Source organism: Strix uralensis, chromosome 3, assembly GCF_047716275.1.
Source record: "Strix uralensis isolate ZFMK-TIS-50842 chromosome 3, bStrUra1, whole genome shotgun sequence".
NCBI lineage: Eukaryota > Metazoa > Chordata > Aves > Strigiformes > Strigidae > Strix > Strix uralensis.
In genome coordinates, this window is record NC_133974.1 from 105,682,310 (window position 1) to 105,695,133 (window position 12,824).

General features: G+C 39.8%; 1 protein-coding gene across 10 annotated transcripts in view; it reads right to left on the reverse strand.

The window, feature by feature from the left end:
• Positions 1-12,824, reverse strand: part of ESRRG (estrogen related receptor gamma) — a 408,134-nt gene that overhangs the window by 334,715 nt on the left and 60,595 nt on the right. The window lies entirely within an intron of this gene.

Genomic DNA, 12,824 nt, shown 5'->3' on the forward strand with positions numbered 1-12,824 from the left:
TCTCACAGGTAGTTGTGATAATAGAAAATCAAGAAAACTAATATGCTGTAGTTACCTACTATGCAATAATTATCATGTAATTATACTGTAATTACAGTACCTGATTATTGATGTACTGTAAAATAAACTGTTATCAAGTTCTTCTACTGTTCACTTCTATTTACAGTCATCTCCGATAAAGACTAAGCCTCCCCAAAAATGCATGATAAAGCTTCTTATCACAGGTTTTAATGCCTCTAATAACTACTGTAATTCTGTGTGATTTAGTGCTTTGAATAATCCACCAGGATTTTTCTCTAGATCTTTAAAAGGATTGTAATGTGTACAGAGGTGTCGTAGTGATTAAATTTACAGGACACTTACCAAAACAGTGATAAGAAGGGATGTTTAATTAACACATGTACACGTTGTTCAACTGTACTATAATGCAAAAATAGAAAGACCGAAATGAGACCCCTATTTTCCTTTCAAAATGTTAAAAAAAAATTAAACAAAGGATTATCCTCACTGTACAATATAGGAGCAGACATTCTGAGGGCAACGGCAAATCCAGGCAACACCTGAGAGTGGTACTAGCCTAGTGTTGCATACAGGGTAGAGCCAAGGTCCTGGTACCAGTCGGACATCCCGGAGAAAAAGGAAAAAGTAAGTCACATGTGACAGTACATGGAAATTCATTCACCAGCTGAGTCTGGAGATGTTGTTCCTTTGGCTAGTGGGTAGTTCAAGGACATTGCAGTTCTCTTCAGCTATAATGCCTGAAAATATCAATGCTTTTAGGGATCATTGATAAAAGTCATTGCAGAAAACCAGCTGAAGGTTACCTTATCAGATGTTTTTGAACTCCATGTCTTAGAAAGGCACACAGTTGCTCTAGAAAATCCCTTTTCCCTCCATCAGTAGATTTACTTAATAGCCAAGGCTATCCCTTATTTATATAACAGATAAGTAAATTTAAGTTAAGCAATGAAGCACCCCAGCAGACTAAACCTCAACAGAAAAGAGCAGCAGATTCAACCATATAGCGGGCAGTAGAATAGAACCTTTATCTCTCTAAGGACACTTTCCACTTTAACTTCTACTGACATTTTGTCCACTGTGATGCTGACAAAAAAAAAGTGATAGAGAGATCTAAAGGTGTTATCATATGCGATCAAGAGACAAAAAAGAAAAGTCAAGAAGCTCATGCAACCCATATTCCCACTGGGGAAACAGCCTTTTTAATATTAGAATTGTTTGTACTTTGAAATGGAAATCTCAACATCTGCAAGTGCATGCAGCTGAAGTAGAGTTCACTCCCGGATGGGCAAATGCCAGGTAGTAACAGGGCACGAGAATGGGCTTTGGCTCCATGAATGGAAACACAAACATTTCCTTTGCAAAAATGATTCTTAATGATCTCAAAGGCCTCATGGTTTAGTATGGAGGATGAGTGCCACTGTTTTCTTTAGAATGAATCCCACGTATTTTGTATCACAGTCCTGGCACAGGGCTGCAAAGATGAAATCATTCCTTGACCATCATTGTGGGCACGCCTGCTCTGATCTGCAGTGCTATGCGGGGCCACACAAATACTGGAAATGGTGTAACTGCATTATTACTGTGCTCTGCACAGGCTTTTATACCCTGGTTCTCAGCAAGACTAATTATTCTAAAAGAAGCCTCATACTACAGCAATTATCCTGCTCCCAAAACCTGAGTTACATCATTTAGGACACTGTGCTTTGCCATTCAGGCACATCCATGCAGCTTTCTTTTACGCAGCAAAGGTTTTTACTGGGGGAAAAAAACCCGAACTTAAACAGGAACAAGCTCAGAGGTCATGAACAAGGCAGAACGCTTAAATATAACAAGAAGGCACTGAGAGCGTCAAAAATCATGTGCTCCTGAGTCTGTTTATTTACCTGGCACGCAGGACTGCTTACCTGCATAATCCTTTCTCTGCAGCAGGTGAAGGTGAAGGTGTGGGAACTTCCTTCTTCCTTTGCTGGCAGTATTAGCTGAGCAGCACAAAGAGGGAGACTACTGAAGGAATTTATTTCTCATCTCTGTCATCAATAAATTACTAAGGCAGCTTTCAGGACTCTCAGAGGGTGTTTGAAACATATACCCCCTTAGTGGGCTACTCTCTGGTTGGGCTCGCATACATGCTGCCGTCACATACCTACCATCTTGCACAAGGCTGCAGTCTTTCTATAGGAGAAGAACAGACTTTTTCAAAAAAATATACAACTTTCTGCTGTAACACAGCCTCCTATTCTGAGCTCCAAAGAAAGCTTGCACACCATTTTACATTCCAGAAGGAAAACTGCAGGCATAAGACTCAAAGGTTACCATTCAAGAACAGGATCCTACATATATTACTAGTATTATTACAAGTATAGAGCTTGTAGACAGAGGCCAAAACTCCCAAAGAAATGAAGTAGTCATCCCCGTTACAGTTTGTGCTAAACATCTGAAGTAAATCAGTAATGCATACAAAACTTGCCTGACCATGGGACTGTCAATGAATCTGGAAATCAGTGCAAGTTCATCAAACGTTTGGTACATCATCCAGACCAACTTGCGGGTGAAACCAAAACGGATTTAAATCCAACTCTTCCCTTCCTGGGAAAGAATTTACAGTAGTAAACACTATTTAATATCCCTATTAAAAGGAAACATTGACAAATAAGAAAAAAATATTATCTACTCAGTGACTCAAAAATTAGCAGAGCAATCTTAGTCATTTTCACTATCTCCCATGAATTAATCAGACATTTTTCCAACATTTCCATATATGCCTGTTCTTTCCTTCTGTGACCAGCAAAACTACAAGCTACTCCTGAATGTGATAATCACATTTTTGTACGTTTCAGCATTAGACGGAGAACAATTAGATTTGCAGCTGAGAAAAAAGAGGAGAGGGAGGAAAAAATAAGAAAGAGAGAAAGAGAGAAAGAGAGAAAGAGAGAAAGAGAGAAAGAGAGAAAGAGAGAAAGAGAGAAAGAGAGAAAGAGAGAAAGAGAGAAAGAGAGAAAGAGAGAAAGAGAGAAAGAGAGAAAGAGAGAAAGAGAGAGAAAGAAAAGCTGCCGCCTCTTCAGCCAAATGACTCAGAGATGGTACATCATCATCTTCAGACCTCAGAAACCAAATGATTCGTGAAATCTTCAGAAACATCGATGATGTAGCTAACTGCATGGAGGGTGGTTTTAATCTCGGGTAAAATGATCTGGTTTAACTACCCCTGAGTATTACTAAGCCATCCACCATCTTGAAGTTTATCATTTTAAAAAGTCCAATATTTATGTAAGCATATCCAGCTTGCTTTCCCTTAAAGAAACTTGCCTTACCTTTCTAATCCTCTCTCTGGTCTTTGCCTTGGTACAGAGACAGATGTCATAAAAGGCAACTGAATGTATTTCACCGGAGTATGTAGGCCATATCCTTCATTATTACAGAAACAAAAATATGCTTGTTTTGATCTAACTATGTGCATTTAAAGAATTACCAGCAGAACATAAAACGAAGCAGAGAGGTCTGTTTAAGGTCTGGGTGTTCCAGCTATTTTTACTGAAGCTGCCACGGATTTCAACGGGAGCATTGCACACTGAATGGTGAAAGGAAACTGCTCTCAGACCAGTGTTAACCCAGGGTTGTGTACAAATGAAGAGATGCTCATCCTGTGGAAGGCATATGAAAGCTGAATTGCATATGTTAAATTAAAGACATCTGCACTTTGGCAGAATTTGGACAATGACTCACTTATATTTAATTATGTAAAAATTTCAAACGGGGCAAACTCCACTGTAGTGACTCACATTAGTGCTACCACATGATCTTCTGATAACTACATCAGAATATAACTCATGTCTCTGCTGCACAGAGTTTCTACAGAAAGAATGACATATTACCTGACTAGCATTAAAAGGACTCCATGTTCCCAGCAATGACTAGTACATTAAGTAATGCTTCAGAAAGTAGAACATAGTACACCCAGGTTTTTTTTTTCCTTGACACAAAGCTACATATCCTCTAATGACAATAATTCAGTGTCATTCAAAAATCAATTTTCTGTTTGTGTTTTATTTCTTTAAAATTAGAGTTGTGGGGAAAGATTCCAGAAGTAGAAACTTACATCATTTCATTTTCCCAAGAATTATGGTGCTGCAGACCTCCTTAGGCTTCCAATCCAAGACGCTCCCATCCTGTCCTTACATGAGCGGCAAACACACCCTCAATACTTCAAGCACAAAACCTTCTGCCTAGGACTGGCAGTAAGGGTACCAGGCAGTTTCTCATGTTTTGCTTCACAGACATTCTTGGACTTCTCCCTGCTACCTCCTGCACTTTTTAACATAGGTTTCATCTACTTGGGATTGGTGTGGGCTATCAGAATGAACTGATTATGTGTCATGTCAGGCTAACAGGACTGATGACTTTGAAATGTCCGCTGTGAAGAAAAGTTATCCTGCATTATTTGCCTCAGATTTTAAAAAGTAGCAAAACCTGTATTACTTCAATGTTGTTAAGAAAAAGGGGGATTCTTTGCTGAGCTGTATCAGGTCCTTTTTCAGAGCTCTGAGAGTTGTTTGTATCCTGGAGTACCACTGCTTTACCCTCCCATTAAACATTTGAAAAAGGGATGTCCACTACAAGGCTTTCTAAACACTGTTTTCAGGCTTACTGAAAATGCTGGCAGGACCCTTAAGTAACAAAGGGATATACAAAAGGCATTTTCACCACAAAAGGAATGTATTAATGCAACAAATACAGCCTTTGTTAATGCCAGATGCTGACTATAGGTGTGAATGAGGAGTATGATGAATGGGATGATGAGGAGAAAGCAATCTTAATTGTGCAATTAGTTATGTTTGTGCAATGTTTTGCATAACAATTATAGGCCACTGGTAGACTAGTGATCCAAAATGACAGCTTTCCAAAGGAGTTCAAAAACAGCTAGGAAAGCCACTGTACCTTTAGAGGCTAATGAAAAATGTAAATGATCTCAAGTGGCCTTTATATGGCTTAAGTGTGATATTGGGCTTGGATGCGCAAATGCGGTGTGCTTTCTCCAGCTGAGAGTGGTAAGAAGTAGCAAATGTAGAGGATAACCCGAGTGAATGCCCCCAGCCAGTTCAGTGCTAAAAGGTGTGGGAGTAAAGTCTGGCTTCTGAGGGACAGAGCTGGTAGGAAATGATTGAAGGTGTTGGGACCAGTGTGTGTAATGGGCTGGATCAAAAAACAATGAGCAAGAGAAGAGGATCCATAATATGTTCCTTTTCCTTCCTAGCATCTACCAAAGAGTAAAAAAAAAACGCATCTGATTATTCTACATCCTCTCATTCCACCTTTCACTTATTTGCTTTTTCAAAGCACAATTTAACTTTTTTTTCTAAGGGTTCACATAAAAGTTAGATTTAAAATTGGAATCCGATTAAAGCTCGCTGTTATATCTATTCCTGAGGGTAGAGGTAAACTGCCCAGAATGTGATAACAACATGGGTGTTGAGTGATGATCTGCTCATAATCGACACATCTGAGCACACAAGAGTTCATTTCATCCTCGATATAACCCCAGGGATCCACACCAGTCACAGCTGGTGCAGAGAGGTATAAGACATAGTGCCCCGTTCGCTCCATGATTACTCAGTTCATGGGTTAGCACCACTGGGGAGCAGGAGAGATGCCCTCACATGCCACTCAAAGGCGTTAAATTGGCACACATCATAGTTGCCCTGATCCTCCTCCCAGAGAAGAACATAAGTCCTTTGGAACATGCTATCCACCAAAACAAAACTTGCCACTGACATTTAAATAGTAGGCTAATGAACGTGAAGGGAGAAAAAAGAAAAAAAAAAGAGTGGAGAGACAAGGTAAGACCTGTGTCTAAACCTTTATTTACACAGGATGCTTTTAGGTCAGACTTTCCGTTGCCTTTCAAACACAACACTAGAACACCCTGGGAATTCTGTTTTTAAATAGTCCGCTCATCCTTCACTCCAATAAACAGTAAGCATATAGTGCTGCTATGTCAAGCTGTTTAGCAAAGACATTTACCGCTGCACAGAAACTCAGCCCCTGTGGTGCAGAAGAGCACAGCAGCAAGCTATAACCCAGCTCTCAGCCAAGGGGATGGAGAACATATCAGAACCAAAGAACAGGGCAGAGATCATTTTGGTATACTCCGGCAAAAGCATCCACCCAGTTCATTGGCTTTAATATTTTGACTTGAAGTGGGAATAGTTTTTTTAAAGGCTATTTTGTCCCGTCTGAGAAGACTGCGCTGGATGCTGTTTGTAGAGAAGCCTTAAATCACAGCTGAACTCCTACAGATTATTTACTAATGCGGACTGATATTGAATATACAACTTGAGGCAGAACCACAGAGAGCAGGATTGTATGTACACAGAACTAAGCTTCACATTCAGTCACATATCTTCCAACTGACTGCAAGCATCTCTACAGTAAATATCCAAGGCTCAAACACCCCTTGGAAATTCATTAGTAAGCACGGCAAACAACAGTCCCGAAAATAGCATATTTCCATTCAGTGCAATGAGACATACCCTACTATATTATCTGTTCAAAGAGGGAAGGCAATCCTCTCCTAAACCTAGCTTCTCATGAACCTGAATCCAATCACACATTCCCTTTATAACAGCTGTCTCTTGGTGCTGCTCTACAAAATCTACATTGTATCCCCACCACCTTAAAGGTCAGCTGTGATATTTCAATAAATAGAGAAACCGTGGTTTCCTTAAACCACTTGTATTTCTCTTGCTGCAGTCATTTTGGCTCTCTTCTATTGGTCTTGCTTAGCTCACTTTCATATGAATGTCAGATTTTGCATTTGCTGTGTGCTGTCATCTAGACTCCCGCTGTAAAACAGTTTGTTTTTCCCCCAGTTGGTGCACCAGATTAGCAACCCCCCTCTCTCTCCTCCAGAACAGAATGTAATTAAAGATCATGGGAAAAAAACACACACACACTAGTCATAAAGTTAGAGAATTTCAGGTTTGGTTCTGCTTTCCAATTTTACATGCTCCACTTCACTTCTGTATATAGAGAAATATAAATGGCTTTGGTCACTGGATATCTATTAACTCCTTGTGCATCAGATCCTGTGAGGCAGAGATGACAGCAAGATTCACAGCAGCTTATGAGAAAAGGCCCGTGACTTGCAGAATCACACCCAACTCACCAAAAATGAAGCCTTTTGCCCAAATGGTTCTCTCTCCGCTTACTGCACAATGGTTATGAAACATAAGCCAGAATTGTCTCTGTGTTCATAGTGTACAGGGAGAAGTTTCATGATCTATGTGAAATTTTTCATCTGAGAGGCCTGCCAGGATAATTATTTGATAGTCTCGAAGCAGAAGAACCACTTGGGTCTGCAAAGGCCAGTGCTGGAGGTGCAGTGGCACAGATGGTTAATGCAGAGGCTGTTCTGTACATCCCCACATCAGCAGTGGCACCTCCACCTCAGGTTTTCTGTTGGTAGGTTGGAAACAACTGAGACCTTACTGTCTTTGGCTGGGGGGCCGAATGTCACCAGAAGGAAAATTAACTGCTTCTTAATTAAAAAAAAAAAAAAAAAATGCCTAAACTGCTTCTACAGCAGGGATAAAAATATCATCAAATTGACATTCCTCATCACAAGAGTAAGCAAGAGGCAACTGTTGATCTTCAGTGTCTCCTGAAAGGAAAAACTCATCAGGTGATCTTCCACTGTGAAGGCAGGTGGTGGTGGGGAGGCAACTCAGGATCTACATCCCAAGGTCTACCACGGCTAAATCATATTTCTGATTGTCTCCTTTTTTAAAAGGAGAGAGAAGGTAACAAGTCACTGAGAAAGAATATATGTTCATGGCACATCATGTGACACATAGTATCACACAGACAGAATTTATGACTTGCCCAACCTGTGCAACATTGTCTCTGGCAGATTTCTTGGAAATAAACCCCAGATACTGTGATGTTTACTTAACTACAAAATTCCTCCCTCTCCCTCAGATAGGGAAGAAAGTAGATGTTCACCTTTACTGATGTTCTACTGTAATTATTTTTTATTGCAATTCTCCTCCATTAGTTAGAGGATCATAATGGAATAAATAGAAAAATGAGCTCAAGCCTGAGTATTCTGCATTGTAATCTAAATTAAACTAGTATTACAAATTTGTTTACATATCTCAGTTGAGCTATGCAGTTTCAAAAGTTACTTGCTGAACGTAAACATGTCTCCTGATGCTACATTACCCACTACATGCAGTAAAATATATTCTAATGTAATACAATAAAACTGAAAAACCAATAAATGTTCCTATTTATTGAGAAATTGGACAAAAAATAGCTTATTGTCAGTTTTTAAAGACTGAAAATCAATAGATGATGAAAGGTTGTATTTTTTTGTTACCATTAGACTGTTGACTCTAGCAATAAGTGAGATATGGATTACAACTGGGGGAGTAAAGAACTTGTGAGATATACAATTTGGAGCTTCTTGGGTTTTTTAGAAACTTAATTCCCAGTATTTGTGCAGCAGCGGCCATCTTGGCATCACTGTTAATGGGCCCCGAGAGCATAGCTCCTCCATTTTGTTGACAAAGCCAGCTTTAAGTATCTTCCTGTCTTTAAGAGCATTTCTAAATTAAGGGGGCTCTTAATCAGACTTGCATCTGCTAAGGATCATGAGTAAAGGAGATCCAGCTTTCACATATATTCACATCCTGACAGTCAAAAAAAAAAGTAATCCTCAAACAATGTAACAAAATTCCAGCTATTGCAGTTCCACCTCTCATTGCCTGGATTGAGTCCACCCATCTGAGCTGCAGAGTGGGTTCCCCAGGTCTGGCCCCAATGCCCTGCAGAGTCCTCACATAACAACAAACACAGCCCAACGCCAGACAGAAATTAGGTTAAATCGGATGTTCATTTTGCGAAGACCTTTAGTTCTCACGCGTTTCTGAGCCTGCTGTCCTTCCTCACACGTGTAAGTTTTTCAACATCTGGGCCCTGAGTGCAGAGGTCCCATTTGAGTCTGCCATATACACGTGGCTGAGTTTTACCCTAAAGATACGGGTGAAGTCTGGAAAACACAGATTTTAAGCACCTGTTTTCCCAGTACAATTTATGCATGGGAGTCAGTTTAAAACCCGAATTTCTATATTCATTAAACAAAAAGCGCACAACCGTGCAGAGGCTGGGAAGGCATTCTTGTCTCACAGTGCAAACACGTTAGAATGGAATACTACAAAAATATGCAGTGATAAAAACCACCAAGCTAAACATAAACACTGCATCCAGAGTCCTTAAATAGTGATCTATGCCAACGTTTTTCTAAGTGAACCAGTAGGTATGACCATTACATATAAACCCAAATATAGATGTTCTACCCTGACTGTATTTCTAAATTCTGGAATAGAGTTTGAAAGGATGCCAATTATAATAGGGAGTTAGGGCTGCTTTTAGTATTTATATTCTCTTTGTACATTTCATAATCGTACAGCAGCTCAAATCTTGCTAGATGGGGCTAACACAGTAAAAGCCTATACTGTCTTCAGATAATGCAGATGTACTTCCCAGTAAAAGTGGACAGTGACCACTGGGCCTGAATGTGACAGAAAGTTGGTAAAGCCAGCTGACCTGCTTATGCAGTACTTGATTTTGCAAGTGCACAGAGGTGCACAGTTAGAAGTCTACAGAAAAAAAAATGTCCCAAGACCTTAAATGAGCTGACAGTGTGCAGAAATGGCCATCCTACTGCTGGTCCTAGTCCTGCAGTTCCATAAGGTAAAACTTTTGCTTCAAACTGAAGACAGCACAGAGATTGCTAATTTTCATATCACGGTTTCCTTCTATTTTCCCAGGTAGAAAGCTAGCTATTTCTAAAAAGGGGGCTGTTACCACATACGCATAATCACATACCAAAAAAAGATTCATGTTGTTCCTGTAAGCTTTTGCTTAAGTATACCATGGAAAATAACTTTGATGAAATAATTTGCCCAGAGCACTGCTTGTCTGGAAGATTTCTATAACTTAACTGCAGTTCTGTAAATAATTTGGTGATAGACAGGCCATCAGCATAATTTGGTGCTAGACCCATGCAACATTAAGGAAATGGCCAGCAGGCCAAAAATTAAATCTCAACTGGGTCCTAGTATGTACAACACACATTAAAAAACAGTCCAAATCTATTCTTTTTTTGGAATCTGCTTGTTCAGTTTAAAGGAAACGATTGAATTTTGCTTTGGGGATTAACACAAAGAAATGTCATTCTTCCCAGTGAGGAAAAGATCACCCACATATGGTTAATCCTGCAGACCTCCGTAAAGACGTATTTTTGCATGATAACATCCCAAACTACTGTCACAGCACAATTCCATAGCATAGCATTTTGTACTGCTGCTGAACTACCAGTAACTTTCACCAAAGTCTCTCAGTTCTCCTGTGTTGTTGCCCTGTAAAATAGAAAAAGCTATTGCCCTGATTTTTAGTCAAGCCTTATCTGAGACTGAAAGATAAGAGGTACAAAATTGTATGCATGGTACATTGCACCTTTAATCATCTACCTACCTGAAATACTCAAGCAAGCAGTTAGACATCTAAATGTTCCAAGCACAGGCTTAAAATAAATGAGCTTTGTAGTACATGACTGTATCCACATTATTTGAAAACTGGCGTTCACATCTCTTCTCAATCTAAGTATCATTTCATCCACAGGCAGATCAGAAACTCAGTCAGTAGAAGGGCCAAGACCAGGCCTAAGATTTAGTACTTCAGCTGAAAAAAGGGAGAACGAATGACTGCAGGATGTTTCCCATTCATGCTTCATGTCTGGACAAACATTTTTCCATCAGAAATGTCCACAAACAGCATTGCCTTCCTGCATCATCAGATTGTAAATCAAGATATGCTCTGGAAGCCTTCTATGATTTTTATTAAATGAGAAGGAAATGACAGGGGAAATAATATACAAAACAAGTCAACAAATCCATCCCTCTCAGCTCTACTGAAAAAAGGCCTCAAGAAGCAGACACATTTATACTTCTTTTTCAATGGCAAAACAGAGAAGGAGGTGAAGTAGATGGGTTAAAAGCCAGTAAAAAGTAGTATAAAAAAAGCCCACCAGGTATTGTTGCAAGAACCTCTAGATAAGCATCTTAAATCAGGGTAAATTACACACCTCATGCTGGTGACTCGGTCATGGGAAATTATGAAGCTACGTGATGTCTCATTTGTTGTGCTGAAAACAAATGTAAATAAATTACTGAGAGAATCTCATTTACATTTAGAAATTCATCCCGATGCATGACATGACTGCTGATGTTTTTTTAAATGACACTTTGAGAAGAAGTGCCACTATTAAAAACAGATCATAGCCACCTTAGCGAGAGTCTGCGCACGTGTGCGTGCACGTGTGTGTGCATATGTGCATGAGCATGTAAAAGCAGATGTTCTAGAGAGATCTTTCGGATCACTGAGAAAAAGGCTTTCTTTTACTGTTTCAGAACCAAAATGGTGGCATCAGAAAACAAACCCATCAATCTGTATTCTTCTGTGTATTTTTCCCCCTCCAGAGTGGGGAACAGAAAGACAATGTTATGGATTGGCTGCTGCCAGTACAACAGAAAGTGCAAATACTAAAATCATAGGAACAGAAAATAGTGTGGCACGTCTCTCCATCATCAAGTGTAATAAAACTTCCCCTTAAATACACACACAAAAAGCCTTTCGCTAAGCTTTTATCTCCCCCCTCCAAGTCTCACATTTTAAGCTGTCACTGAAACAATTGAGAAGGATATCCAGGAAGCCATAAGATGGAGAGCAAGTTGAACCGTGGTGAGCTAAGCAGCATACATTCAGGCAAATATCCAAATGCTTTAGGAGCTGTCATTCTCCATCCCGCGTGGGAAGGCTGCAAAGAGACGGACTTGTTCGTATCATGATTGCTCTTATTATTACAGCAGTGAAAACACTGCATACTAATGGATGTGTTTTCAGAAAGACGACTGTTAGACGGTTTTTTAGACTCTGACTGACTGTCTGGGCTTCAGATTCTGATATCTCCTATCCCTTTCTTTGCTTCCCAAACAGAACTCTAAAAAAAGTTTGTAACATGAGGGTGAAATAAAACATATTTCCAAATGGGGACATGACAGTGTTCTACAACTCCACATACGGCAGCATATTTACATAAGCCTGCATAGGTCAGAGAGTTTATTTGTTAAGGGACAAATAAGCAGGCCATGAAATAATTATTTTTCATTGTGCCCTGCCAAACCTATCCAGCCAAAGGCTAAATTGAGCTGCTATTGTGATTATTTGAACTGTGGAGCCAAAAGTCTTCACTGCAAAGCATCCCAGCTGTCCTAAATTTTATTCTGATGGCTAGTTTTCACGCTAGCTTGAAACTTGCCAAAAATACTCCACAAAATAGGCAGGCGGAAGGCTTGCTTTATCCAGACCTACATCAATTACTGATTTAGAGCTGTTCTGAGAACTTGATTATTAACAAATCACTTCCCGAAATTGTTATGACAAGATTCACATATGCAAATGGCAAGCTGCTCATATGTACACAGCTAGCAAAAGAAATTAATACAAAGGTTCCCAGATTTATTTATGGTTATTTCCTATTGTGCTTTACTGCAAATTAGCCACTAAAATATTAAAAGAAAGGGGAGAGATCCAGCTGCATCACCACAGCTTTGACATACGGCGACATGGGAACACCCAGGCCATAACTGCTCAACATGCTTCTGCCTTCACCCACTTCCCGGTGGAAAAGGATCTAGCAGTGCCTTCTGGCATCAGAGGAAGCAAAACCACCACGGTAGTTCCCA